Genomic DNA, 17,809 nt, shown 5'->3' on the forward strand with positions numbered 1-17,809 from the left:
CAGAAGATGCTTGAGGAAGGGCTCCCTCGGGTAATCCCTCGGCCCGGAGCCGCCCCTCGGGCACCGGCTGGGGAAGCCTGGGAAGGCCGGCCTGAAGCAGAGCTCGGGGAGCCTTCGGCCGCTTCCCGCCGAGTCCTGTCTTCCGCCTGGGCTTCGCGCTGCGAGGCTGCGGGCTGCCGTGCAGGCCTCCTGCGGACCCGGCTGAGCCAGAGCGGCAGGAACCGGCGGGAGCTGTGGCTCCCGGGGAGAGCGGCCAGTCAGCTTACCCTGGCTCCAAGCGAGCTACGGCCCAATTAATGGCCCGGCGTGTAGTTCCCACTCTCTCTTCCCGGTCTCTCTCCAACCTGGAAGAGTGAGTGTGAGCGTGGCTTTACGAACGAGAAAGGCATGGGTTCGGATCCTAGTTCTGCCATTGACTTGCAGTGTAAACTTCGGCAAGTGACTTAACTTCCCTACGCCCGTTTCTGATCTTTTAAGTGAGGGACAAGAAAGCCCTCTCCACATGGATGTGATGAGCGAAAGAGATCACGAATGTAAAATGCCTGGAACATAGTAGGCACTAAGGAAATTCTTTCATCACTTCCTTTCCTCTCTTCTTCCCTTTAAAAACTTTCCCACTCCGAGCTACATTAGGTATCACTGAGGTTCTTAAAAACCACAGGCCCATTGCGCTGTCCGCTGGGTGCCTCATGCCACAGACCAGTTACTGAAGGGCATCCTTCCTGCAGCTTGGCTGCACCACTTCTCCAACAACCTGGCCTGCCGCATGAGTCCCAACTACCACCCCAACCCCCAGACTTCAAGCTCCACCAAGAGACTCTTGGGAGTGACGGGGTGGGTGATGAAGAGGGATTTAGGGAATAAAAAGTGATTGTGGAGAAAAACTGAATGAGCTAGTTACAGAACCTCAGTCTCCTGGCTCTGCCTTGGAGGCGGGTTCGTGTGCAGTGACTTGATTGCCAATAAGAGGTAAGGGGCTAGCCAGGATCTGTGTAGTTTACCTTACAGGGCATAGAACTGAGGCTGTACAAAACATACTTTTACACAAGTCTTACATGAATTTCAGACAACTACATGTGAGCTTGTAATGCCCAAGCACAGACATGCTTTGTGTGCAAATGCACATGTTCATCTTCATTGGCAAACACTTCGAGTGTAAGTATATAATGCCAGGCAGGAGGATGCATCTATACACTGGAAAATTGCAGTTATAGGTAAAGTTGCACTCTCAGACAACTCTATGGAGATGCCTGTGTAGGGTTCTCTGAGACCATGTTTTGCATATTTGCAAAACTTTCGAAGTTACAAGAATGTGTGTACATGCTGCACACGCACAGATGCCCTCAAATGAGGAACGGGACCATCAACCCAAAGACGCGCGTGCGCGAGTGTTCACACAGACGTGTGTGTGCTCTAGCGCCTGCACAAGGCCAGCGCCCAGGCACACTGACGCCCGCACGCGTACACATAAGCATGTTTTACTGACGCATCTGGGGCACTTTCTTTCAAAGAAAGGAGGGAATGAAGATCTAATCTGGGAGTCACCGGGGTTCATCGGGAGGTTGCCCAACGGGTAGGGAAAAAAAATGTAACAGCACTTGAGCGTTTGTCCGTGGTACAGCTCTGTGCCCAAGCTGGAAGGATGCAATGCGTTTCCTAGAACTCGAGGGGCTGGCTCCCTTCGGAGCTGCGGGGCGGGGGAGGAGCACTCGGTTACTCTTTGCCGCGGGCTTCCCCAGAAAGGTGGAAACACACCCTGCGGCTCTTCACTTCCCCCATGTCTGTAAGCACACGCTTTCTTCGCCACCTCTCTGACCAACAGCCCACACCCACCGCCGACCGACCCCGAATTCCCTGACAGGATTGCCGCCGGGTGCGCCCGCGTATGTATCCCTCCGTGTCTGGCTGGGACGCGCTCGGGTCGGCAAAGGGCTCAAACTTCATTTCCCGCCACGGGATCTGGGCACCCCTCCCGCCCCCGACACCACACACACCCCAGCCCTGAATTCAGAGGCCGGTAACTTTGCTAATCTCCCCCAGCGGTGAGGGGAACATCGCACAACCGCTGAGCCCTGTCCACGGAGACTAAACAAGGAGAGGAACAGGCTGTAAACACACATCTTGACACGTGAGTGACATTTACACGGTGCAAGAAGCCGCAGCCGCGAGGATGGCGGCGGGTGGGGGGAGCAGGCATCCGCAGGTAAATGGAACCTTCGGAAGCGCCGGAAACAGAGGCCCCTCGACGCCCCTCCCCCAGGTACGGGAAAGGACTCCCCAGGTCGCTTGAACCTGCCTTCTGTGGGAGGTGACAGGTGAACGGAATTCAGGTCTGGCTACTCTCGCCGCTGCCTACCTCCCCACCATCTGCTTCCTCGCAGACAGGCAGACCCGGCGCATAATGAGGTAGCAGCCTCCAGCCGGCCACCGTGACTAACTCAGAACAAAAGCTCTCCCTCCACGCCTCTTCCAACAAAGGGGCCACCAGCCCTGGCGCTCCCCGAAGGCTGCGGGGCTCCGGGCTGCCGGCTGCGGAGCTGCCGCTCGGAAACTTCCCGGGGCTGCCGGCGCCACGGAGCCGGGGCCGGGAGGGAGGAAGCACATGCCGCCCAGAGAAAGTGAGGCCGGGCCTGGCGGGGGAAGAGGGGGCGGGAGCCGGGTAGCCGCGGAAGGAGGGTGATTGATCAGTGCGCCGTTCCCGGCGCTCTGTCCCGTTATTAGAGGCGGCCAAAGCAGGGCCACGCAATAACCTCCGAATCGCCAACTAATTGACGCTGCAGGCAACTACTTCATTGTGCGCGCTGGTTTTATGTCTTCATAGCCGGTGATTGACAAGGTGTAATTAGTCATCTCACTCGGTGATAAACATGGGCACCCTCCTCCCGCGGCATCAGGCCGTGTGTACCAGCAGAGGAAGCGATAGTTGACGCTGATATACCATTAAATCAAAATGAAGACGTTCAGAAGTGTGTGTTTGCTGTGACGCTCTGATGGTTTATTTCTCAAATACGGCACCAACAGATTTACTTGATTTGCAAGTTAACTACAACATTAACTGGTTTTATTTATTTTGCCTCTTCTTTCCTTTTCCTAGGCAGGGATGTTGCTCTTGGAGAATGTGAAGACAGTTTGCTTCTTGACAAGCGAGCGAACGGGCGCCCAGATTTTTGCAGCCTCTCGAGTCTCTCCCGAGGGAAAGGCAGGCAGAGAAAACGCCTGATTTGGGAGCCACCAGGGAAGGATTCCGCGCAGGGGGAGCCGCCCTCTTTGGCCCCAGACCGGCCTGCCGGGGACCCCCTTTGGGCACAGCCAACGGATGACCTGAAACACTGAGGATTGTGCTGGGGGTTGGGGTGGGGAAAGCCTTTTGGATAATAACTGCAAAGAAGAAAGAGGTGAAGACAACTGTTTCTTCTCTGCCTTGCAGCAGGAGGAACTGTGTTCTTAGAGCTGTTGGCTGCAGTCACAGGGCCAGTTGCCTGCCTCGGTTCCCTGAGTAAAGTGTAATGTCTCCTGTTCTCAGGGTTGCACCCTTCAGCAAATTATATACCTTGCTCAGCTGTGAAGTAGGTCTTGCTTAGGGAAGTGTGTGTGTGTTTATGGGGGTGTGTCTCTCTACAGTGAGGCTGTTACTAGAGGTGCTAGTTATTCATTTCAAAAATCTGGTGGTTAAAAACTTTAAAAAGGGGAGGGAGCATTGCTGGTTGGGCTCCCTGGGATTGCTGGGGTCTGTCTTGACTCTAATTCTGGTTAGAGAATGGCGAGGACTGAACAAAACTACCAACTGAAAGCCCACTTCCAGTGAATCACACAGGCCCCCAGGAACCCCCCAGTGGGGAAAGCTCCCTGCACTTTCCCCTTCTCTCTAACCTCTGTCTTGAGTTTGTTTAGCAGAGGAATGGTGATTCCTTGCCACCATGCAGGAATGTGGGGTTGTGGACATCTCCAAGAAGAGATAGGGTGAAGCCGAGTCACAAGGATGACAGAAAAGTCTCATATTTTCAAAAATGACCCCCTTCTACCCAGGCCTGGGCAGGAGAGGCAAAGAGGGGAGTGTTTTATACTGATGTGAGAGGCTGTCAGTCAGCAGCAAATCAGCTCAAGCATGGCCACTTTATGAAATCAACTCTTTTTGCCTTGGTCAAACCTTACCAAAAATCTGCTGGTTACTCATACTGACAATATAAATTAGCTGCTTCTTAGGTTTTTTTGAGGAAGAATACCACGTCTGTTGATAGATAAATGGCTTGGCCCGACTCAGGCAGAGAAGAGCCCAATTCCTCCTCCTCTTATCCCTGCAGCGATCTGAACAGTTCCGAGACCGCCTCCCAGGGCGTCAGCTGAGCAGGTTGGGGAACTAACCAGGGCCCTCTCTCTAGGGCCCTGTTAAATGCACTGAACTTAAAATGAAACACGAAGTGTGAATTTCAGGTTTGAACATGATGCATCAGGAAACGTGGAGGTTGGCAGCCCTTTTCTCCCTCCTGCCTTTCGGTAGCAGGTATTAATATTGTATTAAATGTTATGAGAAAGTAAAGGCTGCGGAGAGGAATGTGCTCAGATGCAATTTTGTCAAGGTTTTTATCTGTGATTATGATTCCAGATGTAGAAACTCCCGGAGGAGGGAAATGAGGGGCTGCTGGCGTGTGACATGTGTTTTAAGGTGTTTGGCAGTGTTTCTCAAAGTGGTGACAAAATGTTCAATTTTATTACAGGGAATCGGCAAAAAAAAAATGAATATACTAGGCTGGAGAGTGTTCATCTCAGCAGAGGATTTACCATTACTGATTAGGGTGGGGAAAGTTTGTATCTGGGTCCGCTTAAATCACATTGTCAACAATGTAAATCTGTCAGATCAGATTATTCCGAAAGCACTATTGTAACAAATACACAAAGCTAATTGCATCTCTCTACCTTCTAATTTCCATGCAAGATGTAAACTGCCCTGGAAGCACACAAAAAAAGTAAATATTGCAACGTGTCATTTTTTAAAACTGGTGTACCTACCACTATTGCTTGAGAGTGATTTTTCTTAACCTAACCCAGAATACTACTCAGTCCTAGAAGGGACCCTAGTCCTAGAATTTTGCTCATTCTGTTAATCTGGTTGCTTTTTAGGTAGGAGCACAACTAAAAGCAATGAATTTCCTCACACAGGGAACCACATTTTGCTAAAAGGAAAATCAGGAAGATTGTATGGGGAAAAAAAGTGGGGTTGGGGGAGGAGGCAGCTGAACTCTTGACTGACAACTCTTGTATCTACATGCGCTTGAATCTGGAAAAATTCCTACCACAGTCTTTTCTCCATTCAGAGACATCTCTGCCACCCCTCTCTAACAGCAGTATACCCCTAAACTCTATTTCCAACCAAAGGTTCCCTCATAAACCTTTTATAAGCTTCACATACACTAATCGACGCAGGTACGCAGCTAGCGCTGACTAGACTGGAGGAGGATTTGGTAAACATTTCCATAGAACAAAAAGAGGGGGTTTTGGCTAAAGATGCTGGACTTGGCTCTCCCACAAGTCCTCAACCAGAGACTCTCAGCACACACAGGACACATTACTGCATGTGGATTGCCCCACATCTAGCACACGCAGTCTGGTCCGTCAGCCCATTTCCTGAAGCTCACAAGTATTCAGCCCCAGCCCTTCCTTAATCCCGGCTAAGGAATGTTGATTTTGGCTTCCCAGCCACTGGCACTATTTTACCATCACAAAACATACTGGTTCCTAGCACAAATCGCACCTTCCTGGGAAGGAAGAAGGTTCCTCTCCTGTGAAGTGGTTGGTACATTTCTGAGGGGAACAGTGAGGTTGCACGGAAGGGAAAATGCTCTGCGTGGTCACCGTCTCTCCCTGCGCTTTCAGCAGAGCCCTTTCTCTACCCCAGCCCAACTTTCCACTGGCTTGATTAGCAAACCTCTACTGCTATTTGGGCAGCCGGCATTGTCTCCTTAGGTGAGGAACGAGTCATTTCCCACATAAGCTTCAACCGAAGCCCAACCTCTTGCCCCCTCCCCCATTTTTATTCTTCCATTAATTAAAACAACTAATGTTCCATCGATTATCTTTGCATGAATGAAAATCATTACGGGCCCTTGCAGGTATATGGGAAATTCTGTTTGCTCAAGTATTCACACTTTGATTTCCAATAGACTCATTTTCCCAGGCATAAAGAAATTCAAACAAAACAAAACAAAAACAAAAACAGAATCTCCTGACACTTTGCAGTAAAGCATGAAGACTGGTAGTAATGAGCTTGTGCCGATCTCCTGCAGGAAGGAATGCTCAGATGGCCCTGTTTTAGAGCTGAATTGTACTATCTGCTAAAGGCTTCTAGACAGTTAACGCAAATGTGGATAGGTCATCAGACCTAGATTTTGAATTTGTGCTTGTGTTGAAGCAGATGAGCTCATCCAAATTTACTTTTAAGCTACCATCAGTCCTCAAAAGTAAAAAGGCAGGGGACAATCATCTCTGGAATTTCCCGGGTAGTTGGCCATTTCAGCTTGCATCTCCATTTCTGGGGGCTGCCATAATTAGAGCGATCTATTTTGCATTTACTTCTCTTTCCAAGCACTACATTATTCACTCTTTCCTGTGCTTATTAAACAGTGCCACCTGCACCAAATTCAACAAAGCTCTTCCATCAGTCAGCCCAGTAAGGATCCCAGACCATATATTATCATTAATTGAAGCTCAATTGAATAGTTGACGATAGAGGCATGAGTAAAAGCAACACATTTCCTAGGACCTGCTTATAAGAATGTTTGAGGCAAAAAAAAAAAAATTCCCCAAATTGTCATTTTTTACAAACTCATTTCATTCTCTCTGTATAGTCATTCAAGCAGCAATTAGCAAGTCTTTTAATTAATGAACTACTCCCTGTATGTCACCAAGGTGCCTGCAGCACAAATGTCCTTCATAAGGCACTAGCAGATGCAGTCAATATTTTGTCACCCAAAGCCTTCGAAGCTGACCACCTCGATAGCCCTAATACTATCAAAAGCATCTGAAGAGGCAGGGACAAGGCTGGGAGGCAGAGGACAATCTTGAGAAAACTAGCCGTGGATAGCCTGAATCCAGAGAGAGGGAGTGGCAGGAAGAAGGGATCCAGAGACAGAAAAGAGAGGTAGAAAATGAGTGTAGATAGATACCAGCAGTTAAAGAAAAGCCTAGAAAGTTTCTAGCAAAGATGGGACCATCTCTGAGTCTCAGCTGTAACAAACTCCATCTAAATGCTGATGGTTTACAAATTTTTAAGAGCATCAAACCTCCCTGTGCCTTGTGCTTTAAAAAGCTCTCTGCTTTGTTCAAAATACTGCTTATCTTTGGCATTGTCAACAGCTCTGCATCTGGGAGAGATTAATTAAGTGATAGGTCAGGCACAGTGAGGTGAAAGGGCATGTCCACCCAATCAGGACTGATTCATCCATTTCTAGGTGAATCAACTTTGTTGAGGGATGCCAATTTCAGTTCCATTTTCAGGGAGGATTTATCAATAGGAATGCCTGAGCTCCCCCAGTGAGGGGCTCTTAGATGGAAAAGCTATTTCCAGACAGAAAAATCTAAAATCCACACTCTCTGTCTTTTACAGATGTAAAACCAAAACGTAACTATAAATTGTCTGTATGCTTAAGTTTCACTGATCTAGGTGAAGGCTGATTTTCTTGAACATGACCTTTTACAAAACCACTAATTGGATGATTACAAATAAGACTGCCATGCAACACAATTTTAAAAAATAAAGACTTTGCTTTCTTTTCTCCCCCTTCTCAACTGTTCCTCATTGCCTCTTCCTTTCAAAGTCCACTTTTAATTTCTAGAGGCAAAGTGAAAGAGACAGGAGGAAAGAGAGAGAGAGAATGTAAAAGAAATAGAGAGGTTGTCTAAGTGTTCGCTGAATTTTTCCAGACCAATTAGAGGTTATCTTTAAATCTTCACTCCTCCATGTCCCCCACACTTTTCTAAAAAATCTTTAGTGAGAAATCAGCTAATTGGAAAGGCCATGTGGCCAGTTCACCCTGTTCCTAACCAGAAGGGTTTTAAGGACCTTGGATCCTACTCCCCAAAATGACACTCTCCCCATCTCTTCAGCAGCACGTCAGTCTGGGTCAAAATTGAGGTTGCCTCTGTGTGTGGGGGGGCGGTGGTGGATCGGTGGGTGAGAGAGAGACAGAGAGAGACAGAGAGGGAAGTAGACTCCCAGCCTGTGTAATGCTCAAGTAAAGTGACTGTTTTGAGTAGACCCCAAACAAAACACTTGGAATATTTTTACTCAGTTCGTGAATACCCCTGGCAAAAGAAGTTCTCCTTTTACAAGGTGTGGTGGGGGTGGGGTGGGGGGAGGAGTAAACAATGGTTTGTGTTTTTTGTAACTGACCAACCATTTCCCTTTCTCCAAAGAAATGTAGAATGCCAGTTTCTTAACTATCCAATTCTTTAAATCATTTGGGATCCATCTATATTTATAAAACTGAGCAGAAACACTTAACAGCCTGATCAATAGCCATTGACCATCAGTGCACCTCACACCCTAACATGCACAGCTTGATCATGTATATTTGATCATCGAAAAATTCAAAGCATCTTGCAGCAGTGTATCAAGCTTCCTATAAAACAGTCTATCTTTTTCTGTGGTCTTAAAAACAGTGTTGGTTTCTCTCTCTCCTGATTTCATCTATCTATTTACACACACACACACACACACACACACACACACACACACCCTTCCCTTCCTGGAGAGTTTATTGCTCATATATTTGATGAAGAACAAGGTAATTAACTGTGAGGCTGTACATCTGGGCGGTACTTCATATCCACTGTAATAATAAAACATTTTCTCCCCCATTTTAGCAGAAGAAAGGCTAGTCCTGCCCACAGATTCAGAGGACCCCAGAGTCTCCATCTGCAAAGCCTCCTTGTTATAAATCCTGCCTCCCTCTTAAGTGATGGCATGCACAATTGCACCAAGGGGCACTAAGTGTATCTGTAAAAAAAAAAAAAAAAAAGCATCATTGGAAAAGCTTGTCCCTTCTCTGAGATTCAGCATCAGATACTAGGGGTTTGGAACAGACACGGCTGGCTCCTCTGTCCCTAGTCTCTTTGGCAGGAAACGGGAACAAGAGTGCAAAGGGCTTGTTCTAGGAAGAGACACAAGTAGAAGGGGTGTATGTTGGGATCTCAAGGGCTGATCTCATGTCCTAAGCACATGCCACTAAGCTCCAATATCCCCAAAAAGGACTCAGCCCTGCAGACTTTTCTGATATTCCGAGGTCAAAATACCAGAAACTGGTTCTAAGTTTCTCCAATCTGTCGAAACCGCTCCAATCATCGGGTCAGAGGAATACCAGCTGGCAAGCCTGCTCCAAGTCTGCAGCACAGTCTTTCTAACCCCAACCCCAGAGACCACCTCCCACCCCCACCCCAGCCAGCAAAACAAATTACCTGCAGAACCTCCCATTTCTGGAGTCCCCTGCTCTGTATTCCGAATCGTGCCCAGAACAAATTTCTCGGGGCCCTTCCTTCTAAAAGCAGCAGCATCTGGGCAGAGGCTCCCTCCTTTATATGCGGGGGTAGGGGGGCAGACTTCATATGATAATACATGTAATATGATATGGAATGACAGAATGCATGACAGTTGCCCATAATACGGAGAAGTCAGTCAAAGGACAGAGGGGACATTTGGATAATTACCATCCATTGGCTAGTCAATCACGCGAACAGAGAGAAACTGCACAAAACCCACAATGGAGTTGGGAAACAAAAGAGACCCGAGCCAGACTCAGGATTAACCGGTCTAAAGCGATCTAAATGCTTTTGTATCTGAAGAACTGAGGCTCCTAGGTTGCCCCCCCTTCCCACTCCCAGGGAACTAATTGCGGGGATCAGAGTTAAAGCCCTCTCCCTCCTTTACCCTTTCTCTTTGTAGACTGCTCACCACGCAGAAAAAAAAAAAAAAATGATTTCTCTCTCTGTGTTCATTAAACTATTTTAAAGTTAAAGGGGTGGGGGAGGGAGCCTCCATGTGGGCCCTCAGCCCAGAAGCTGGGGTTCTTCAGTCTTGGAAGAGGCTGGGACAGTCTCAGTTGGTCTCAATTCTTTGTTTCTGGGTGAAGTCTTCCCTCCTCGCCCCTGGAAACAGATGCCCCATTCACCTGGGCAGCTGCCCTTTGCCTGGAGGCTAATGGGGATGGCTGGTACCTGTTTTGGGTGAGGAGTGCCCATAACTGGCTCCTGCACCAGAAAGACAGACAGGTCCATCCCCTCCTTGAAAACTCAAATGGAGTCAGCATCCTCAGAATTAAACGGTGTGAAAGGGTGACAGAGAAGGAACTCTAGCCTTCATAATGGGTAAGAGAGAAGACGACGGTGGTAAATTGTGAGAAGAGAAAATCTGCTTCTCAACTGGGGAGTGAAAAAGACGAAGAAAATCCTTCTCAGTGAGGCAGGGAGAGACTATGCTTACTTGGGGAACGGGATGAGAAGAGATTCTTGCCTGAAAAAAGAGAGAGGCAAAGAGGTGATTCCTCAAAAGAGACAGAGGAAAACGGTCCCATAAATTTTTAGAGACTCTGAGATGAAGGTGAGAGAGGAGGAGAATTCCTTAAAAGATAAAAGATACGGGCAGAGATCTCTGTCTCAGAGTGAGACCCCCGAGTTCCAGGGCGGAAAGACGGGCAACTGTCTCACCCATAAATTCCCACCGGGTCCTCCGATGCGATTCTAACTCGCCCAGCGCCCTCCCGGCCCGCGGAGCTCGCGTGTCCCCGCTCGGTGGCAGCGGCGTCTCCCAGTCCCGGCACGCGGGTGCCCGCCGTGCCCCCGTCCGCAGCCCCCTGCCCCTCGGGGCGGCCGGGGAGCCCTCTTACCTTTCCGAGTCCTCCGCCGCGGGTGTGGCCGGCTCGGCGGGCGGCCCCGGGCCAGGGCCGAGGGGCGAGGGGCGGGGGCGCGGGGCTGGGGGGGAGCAGCAGGGTGAGGGCTGGGGGTGCTGGCACGGTGCCCAGGGGGGGCGAGGGGGCAGCGGGCAGCCCCAGGGCCCGCGGGCGAACACGGCCGAGCCGGAGGAGGGGCGCGGAGAGCGGGGACGAGGAGGGGCGTCGGGGCCCGGGGCGGGGGGAGGGGAGCTCCAGCCTGCGGGACCGGCCCGGGAGCCGGGCGAGGCGCGGAAGGGAGGCCTCGCGCTTGGGGAAGCCGAGGACCCGTCGCGCGGATCCCCTCGGCTGACAAATCAATCAGGGCCAGCCGAGCTGGGGCACTGCCGCCGTCGCTGCGGGGCTCGGGACTCCCCGGCCCGGCCCGCGCCGCCAGCTGCCGGCCGCCTCGGGTCCGCACGGGCCGGCGTCGCGGGCGGGGCGGCGGTCATCCGGCTGCGGGCGCGTGCGGCCCGGGCGGGGGCGGGGGCGGGGGCCCGCGCGGCGCCGCATCCTGGCCTCTCCTCCCCCCGCCCGCCGCCCGCCCGCCCGCGCCCGCCGCGCGCTCCCCCCGCACTGTCACTAGCTCGGGCAGTTCCGTCGGTCCGTCTCTGCCCGCCTCCCCGTGTGTCTCTCCATCTCCCGGTCTCTGTCGCGTTTCTCTGTCTACCTTCCTCTCCCAGTCCCTCCCGCTGTCCCCAGCTCTCTTGCTCGCGGCGCCTGTTTTCTCTGCCTCCGTGGTGCTGATTCTCTTACCCTCTCTCCTCGGTCGTTCTCACCATTATCACCCACACTCTCTTCTTTCTTTCTGCCTCCCCTCACTCTCCACCCCTCCTTGCTCCCGATGCTCAGGAGGACTATGTATCTCTCCCGCCTTGAAGCAGCAGCCCCAGCCTCGGAATCAGAACTTAGTCCATTTCTCTGCTCTGAGACCTCGGACCAGTCACTTCCTCCCTCCCAGCTGCAGTTTCCGTGTCTGAAAGGAGTTAATAAGTGGCTCGCTCTCGGTGATGTGGTTGGGAGGGGCGCCGCCGCGGGGAGGGCAGGCGGGAAGTGTTCCTGGACTCTGGTTGTCCCTCTTGGAGTTCGTACTTACCCAAGAGCAGCAGTCACTGTGGCAGCTGCCTGGCGGCTAGGGCTCACCAGGTGTCAAGTGTGCCCCGCAAAACCAGTCTCCCAGCCTCCTGGGCCAGACAGCCACCAAAACGCCAGTTCAGCTGGGAAGGTCAAGCGTGGGGTCTCAAAAGCCAAAGGTGGGTTCTTCTGGGGTCTGGAAAGCCTCTAGCGAGAAACATCTGTGGTCCCCAGGGCAGATCTCAGAGATGGATTCAACATCTCATGCCCTGGCACTTGCTGGTTCTTCCTTCACTGACACCAAGCAGGAGGGCAACACTCTCTCCTGTCCTTAAACCCAAGCAGGAAAAAGCCTATTCCTCCCCGACTTAACACACACACACACACACACACACACACACACACACATACACTGAATGACTTTTAAGCTTCAAAGATGTTTCCTGGATGGAATGTGGCTTCAGAGACAACCTGTCTTGTGAATAGCTGTATCCTCAGTGTAATCCTCATTATGAATTTTTTGAGTAAAAGCTAGACAGAATAAATAACCTTCTATAGACACATGAGGCATACCGTGAATGATCCCAACCACAATCCTAAAAGAGAGGTAGTTACCGTTCCCGTTTCACAGGTGACGAAATTGAAACTTAGAGGGATGTGACTTGCCCAAGATCACACACTAAGAGGCCTTGAACCCACATCTGTCTGTCTTCATGCAATTTGCAGGCTATCCCGAGAGAGAGACTCTGGATACCAATTCCATGATTATTTCATGCCAGTTGTACAAGTGCCATGAAGGAGTAGAGAGTACAGTTGAAACCAAACATCCAGGGAAACTGACCTGGGCTGGGGGCTCAGGAAGGGTTTTCTCAAGGTGAGACCTGAAGTCAGCTGTGGGGCTTGCAATTTGTAGGAACTGGGAATGTGCTGTTAAAGAGAGAGTTCTTAAAAGAGTGATCAGCAAGTTCAGGGGTGGGGTGGGGGTGGGGGGTTGTTTGGAAAGGCAGAAGGGAATATCCCTAGAAAGGCCAGTGTAGCTGAAGCAGAAGGAATGAAAGGGATGAGGCTGGAGAGGTAGGCGGGACCAGGTAGAGAGAGGGAGGAGCTTATAGATGGAGGAGGAGCCTAGCCAGGCCTCATTGTTTCCCTATGAGCCCTGATTTCCCTTTTCTTGACTGGAAGCCAGGTGAAGCCAGATTCAGTCCCCATAAGTGTCCTCTGCCTGTGGTCTGTCTCAGGGAGTTGTCATCTCTTGTCCTTTCCTCTGCCATGTCCCAGCACTGTCCACCTGCTTGCCTTGGCATCTGTGCCGCCCCAGGAGCATGACCTCCCCCAGACCATGTATTGGAATGGTTCCTTCCTCTCTGTGCCCTTTACAGTCAGTTTCAAAGGAGTGTCCTCAGCTGGCATTTGTTGCTGGAACGAACAGTCAGGAGCTGTTGAGAGCCTGCTGTGTGCCAAGTTCTGTGCTGGACATTGCCCTTGTCTTCCCAAAGTGCTCGTTTCATGGGGGAGACATGTTTTTTTCTTTGTTTGGCTGTGCCAAGTTTTCTTTGTGGCACGTGGTCTTCTCTGGTTGTGGTTCATGGGCTGGGTTGCCCTGTGGCATGTGGGATCTTAGTTCTCTAACCAGGGATCAAACCCTTGTCCCCTGCGTTGGAAAGCGGATTCTCAACCACTGGACTACCAGGGAAGTCCCAGGGAAGACACTTGTGGACACACAGAACCATAATGACCATAATGAAGGGGCCCTGAGGCGTGGGACTGGAAGCTGTTTAAGGCCAGGCCTGTTCCGGTCTGCTCACCTTGTACAGTCTTCAGGATGTCACACAGGGCTTGGCACAAGGTGGGCACTCAGTAACATGCATTGAGAGGATGGATGAAAAGGAAAAGCGAAGTTTAAATGCAGAAGGACTAAGGATAAACAGGAGGTAAGTGAGGCAGGAGAAAGGATGAGGAGACTTGTCTGTGAAGGTCTAGCTAAGAGCAATACACACACAGGAGGAAACAGGAGGATCTGTACAGAGGGAGGGAGCTAATGCTTATTGAGCTCCTCCTCTGGGCCAGGCAGGACCTGCGCATTTTTGTGCAGTTATCTTGACTAACCTTCATAGCACCACTGTCTCAGAGGCAGCATTGCTCTCCCTTTTCTGAGTAAGCATTGGAGTCCAGAGAGGTTAAGTCACCAATCTGAGGTCACACAGCTAGTAAAAGCCTGCATCCAGATGTGAACCCAGGTCTGCCTGCTTCTCGCCACTAAAAAGTGGAAGCAAAAGGAGGCAAAGGAGGAGGAAGGAGATGACTGAGAACAAAAGAAGGGTGGTGGTAAAGGAGTGAGCTCTACGAGTAATTTTTCAGCTTAAAAACAATTCCCATTTCCCAGCCCTGCCGAGGCTGCTGCGGCGGATCTGAGACGCGCCGGCCCTCTGACTCGCAGGAGCCTGCCGAGGGGCCCCAGCGAGCTGCTTCAAAGCCGGCCTCTTCAGTACAGGCGCTTTTAAACTTCACACGGGAAACTTTCCAGGGCTGACTTTTTGCACTTTGTTTCCAAATCAAGAGATGGGGAAGTCCCTGTCAGTCCAGCAGGGAGGAGATCTCACTGAGAGACTGACTCTGGGTTTCTGGGCTTGGCATTAGGCTCTCCACCTCCCAAGGGAACCTGGAGGGTGGGGCAAGGGGCAACCTGTCCCCTGCCCTCAGTGGGTTCCCAGAGAGAATTCAGGGTGTGGGCTTGGCAGCCGATCCCTCCTGGGGATGAGGCTTCTTTCCCTGTGTTCTTCCGAGTCTGGTTTCTCACTGGGTTCCTGGTGGTGTTGGCTGACAAGGTGTGACCAGCTTACAAGGGTCATGTGTATGCCTTGCTCTTCTCTGCCCAGCAGCCTCCAAACCAAAACATGCCGTCTGTCATCTTCTGATCACTGTTGTGAGAAGCAGCGAGGGTCTTCTTAACCCTCAGCTCTCTCTGATTTTTGGAATTCAGACTTGGATTTTGGATGTACATCAAGAGGCTGGCTCCATGCATTTTAATTAAGCTGTCTTTTTTCATTTATTACTAATACACTCCTCTTAACTATGATTTATTTGTTAAACAAAGCACCATAAGCCGTCACTTATTCATCTTAATTTCAACAAAATTAAAGTAGTCGCTGTTAGATTGCACCTAATTGCACTTGCAATGAAGAAAACGGAGATGTTAATCAAAATAAATTGAAGATAAACAATAAAATCATTACATCTTTGCAGCGGTAAGTGTAACTAATCAGTTTTGACTCGAAGCGACCGAACAGGAATAATGAATGTGTCACTGAAGGCACGCTCATTAAGGAGAGCCACAGCAGCCTGGGTCCTCAGGGCAGCAAACAGCCACCCTGTCCAGGTGGCCCTGAGGGTTCCTGCCACCCTGGGCAGGGCAGAGAGGCCCTGCCGAGAAAGGGAGCCGGGAGGAGGCTCACAGAATAGGAGGGAGTCCTGGCCGAGAAGCCCAAAGGCTGCCCTGCCTTCAAGGGGTTCTCTCAGTCTGATGAAAAAGCTAGAGGTTCCAGGCACATTTCTGGACTTTGCAAATAACTAAGGATCGGGGAAGAGGCCAGGAAGGAAATAGACATCCAGGAGACATGGTCAGACACATGCCAGAGGACACAGGAGAAAGGAGTCCAGCAGAAAGAGATAAGGAGAAAGAGAGACAGGCAGATGGAAAGAGAACAGGACGAGAGACAAGGGCATAGAGGCATAGCCAGGCTAGGAATGGACAGTTGGATAGGATGACAGAGTAAAGAGCCTGGAGTTGTCAAGCAAATTGGAATTGAGGTGAGGCTGGAGACCAGAGATTGAGATCTTGACGTGTCTTGGCAGAACCAGTGAAGAGCATCCGAGTGGACGTTTACTCTTCTTCACTGGTGTTTGCTTTTTGGGGGGAGTTTTTGTTGTTTGTTTTGTTTTGGCTGCTCAGCATTCATTTGCTATACTTGAGGTGGGACTTGTCTTTTGGGATTGCATCTTCCCCTTTATATCCCTTCTTCCCTCCCAGTCAGTCCATGTGGTTCTAATAGAGGCAACTCCACCTTGAGGCCAGAGGAAGGAACATGTGACCTAGACCTAAGCCAATCAGCACATTCTATTCCTGTGGCCACAGTGATTGGTTGAAGGATGGCTAAGCAGGCCCAATGAGAGCCAATCCAGTACTTGGGCCTGAGGACTTGACAGAGGTCTTTGAACCTTTCTGCTGGTCTCTAATTTAACAGGATGCAGGGTTTGGGGCTGCTGCCACCATCTCACTGCCATGCAGAGCTTGAAACCAAAGCCAACAGAGCAGAAGGCAGCATGACAGAGCAAAATGAGTCCCAGCGACATTGTTTGAGCCCCAAATCCAGCCAAGATGAAGCTAGCCCTAGCTCCTGGCCTTTTTTAGTTTCATGAGCCAATAAATTTCCTTTTTGTGTAAGCCAGTTTGGGTTGGGTTTTCTGTCACTTGGAACAGACAGTTCTAGCTGATAGGCTTCAAACAGGAATGCAATGCTGTGATGTATTTTAGTAACATCCCTCTGGCAGTCACAGTGCAGCAGAGGGACTGAAGGGAGTGAGCTTGGCGGCAAGGAGGCCAGAGGGGAGGCTGGAGTGGTCGTGCCAAAGAGGGCTTATGTTGAAGAGCAGGCCATGCTAGGGGGTCCTGTCACCACCAGTGAGTTAGGTTCTTACTGCTGCCATAACAAATCAGTGCAAACTGGGTGACTTAACAGAAAATTCTTCTCTCACGGTTTTGGAGGTTAGAAGTCTCAAGTTAAGGTGTCAGCAGGGCCAAACTCCCTCTGAAGCCTGTAGGGGAGAATTCTTGCCTGCCTCTCCCAGCTGCTGCTGGCTCAAGGCATTCCACCTTCTCCTCCTCTGTGTCTTCTCGTCTTCTGCCTCTTTTAAGGACACTTGCCATTGGATTTAAGGTCCACCTGTGTTATTCAAGAGGACTTCAGCTCAAGATCTTTAACTTAATTACATCTGCAGACCCATTTCTTCCCCTCAAATAAGGTCATATTCATTGGTTCCTGGACATGAACGTATCCTTTTGGAAGTCACCATTCAACCCATTATGTCATCCCATAATGGCAATCCATTAAAACCGAAAGAGCTATTTCCAACTCCAGTCCTCTATGGGGCCCATTTCACACCTCAGAGCCTCAGTGTCACCATCTGTAAAGTGGGTCAAGGTGACCCACGCAGCATGTGACAGAATCATGTGAACACTAATGTCCTGTTCAAATACAGTGATTTAAAGAGAGATGAGGAGGCAACTTCCATATCGCTGCCTCCTGTACATGCCCATTTTGATGACATTTTTCTCATAAATGCCAATTTTCTCACAAAAATTCTTCTATTCAATCAAAGAATGATAAAGTTGTAAGGATGACACTTTTTCCATGAGACACGATAAGGCACAATAGTGATATTCCATAAATGCACACTCCCTTCCCCAACTTCAACTCATAATAAGGAAAGGGAATTTAAATTAAGATAGGCCCCTGGGGGCTTCGCTAGTGACTCTGTGGTAAAGAATCCACCTGCCAATGCAGAAGACACAGGTTGGATCCCTGGTCCGGGAAGATCCCACATGCCATGGAGCAACTAAGCCTGTGCACCACAACTATCGAGCCTGAGCTATAGAGTCTGGGAGCTGCAATTAGTGAGCCCACGTTCCCTAGAGCCTGTGCTCTATAACAAGAGAAGCCACCGCAGGGAGAAGCCCACACACCACGAAGTAGCTACGAAGTAGCCCCCTACTCACCATAACGAAAGAAGAGCCTAAGCAGCAACGGAGACCCAGAACAGCC

This window comes from Bos mutus, chromosome 11 (assembly GCF_027580195.1).
Source record: "Bos mutus isolate GX-2022 chromosome 11, NWIPB_WYAK_1.1, whole genome shotgun sequence".
Taxonomy (NCBI): Eukaryota; Metazoa; Chordata; class Mammalia; order Artiodactyla; family Bovidae; genus Bos; species Bos mutus.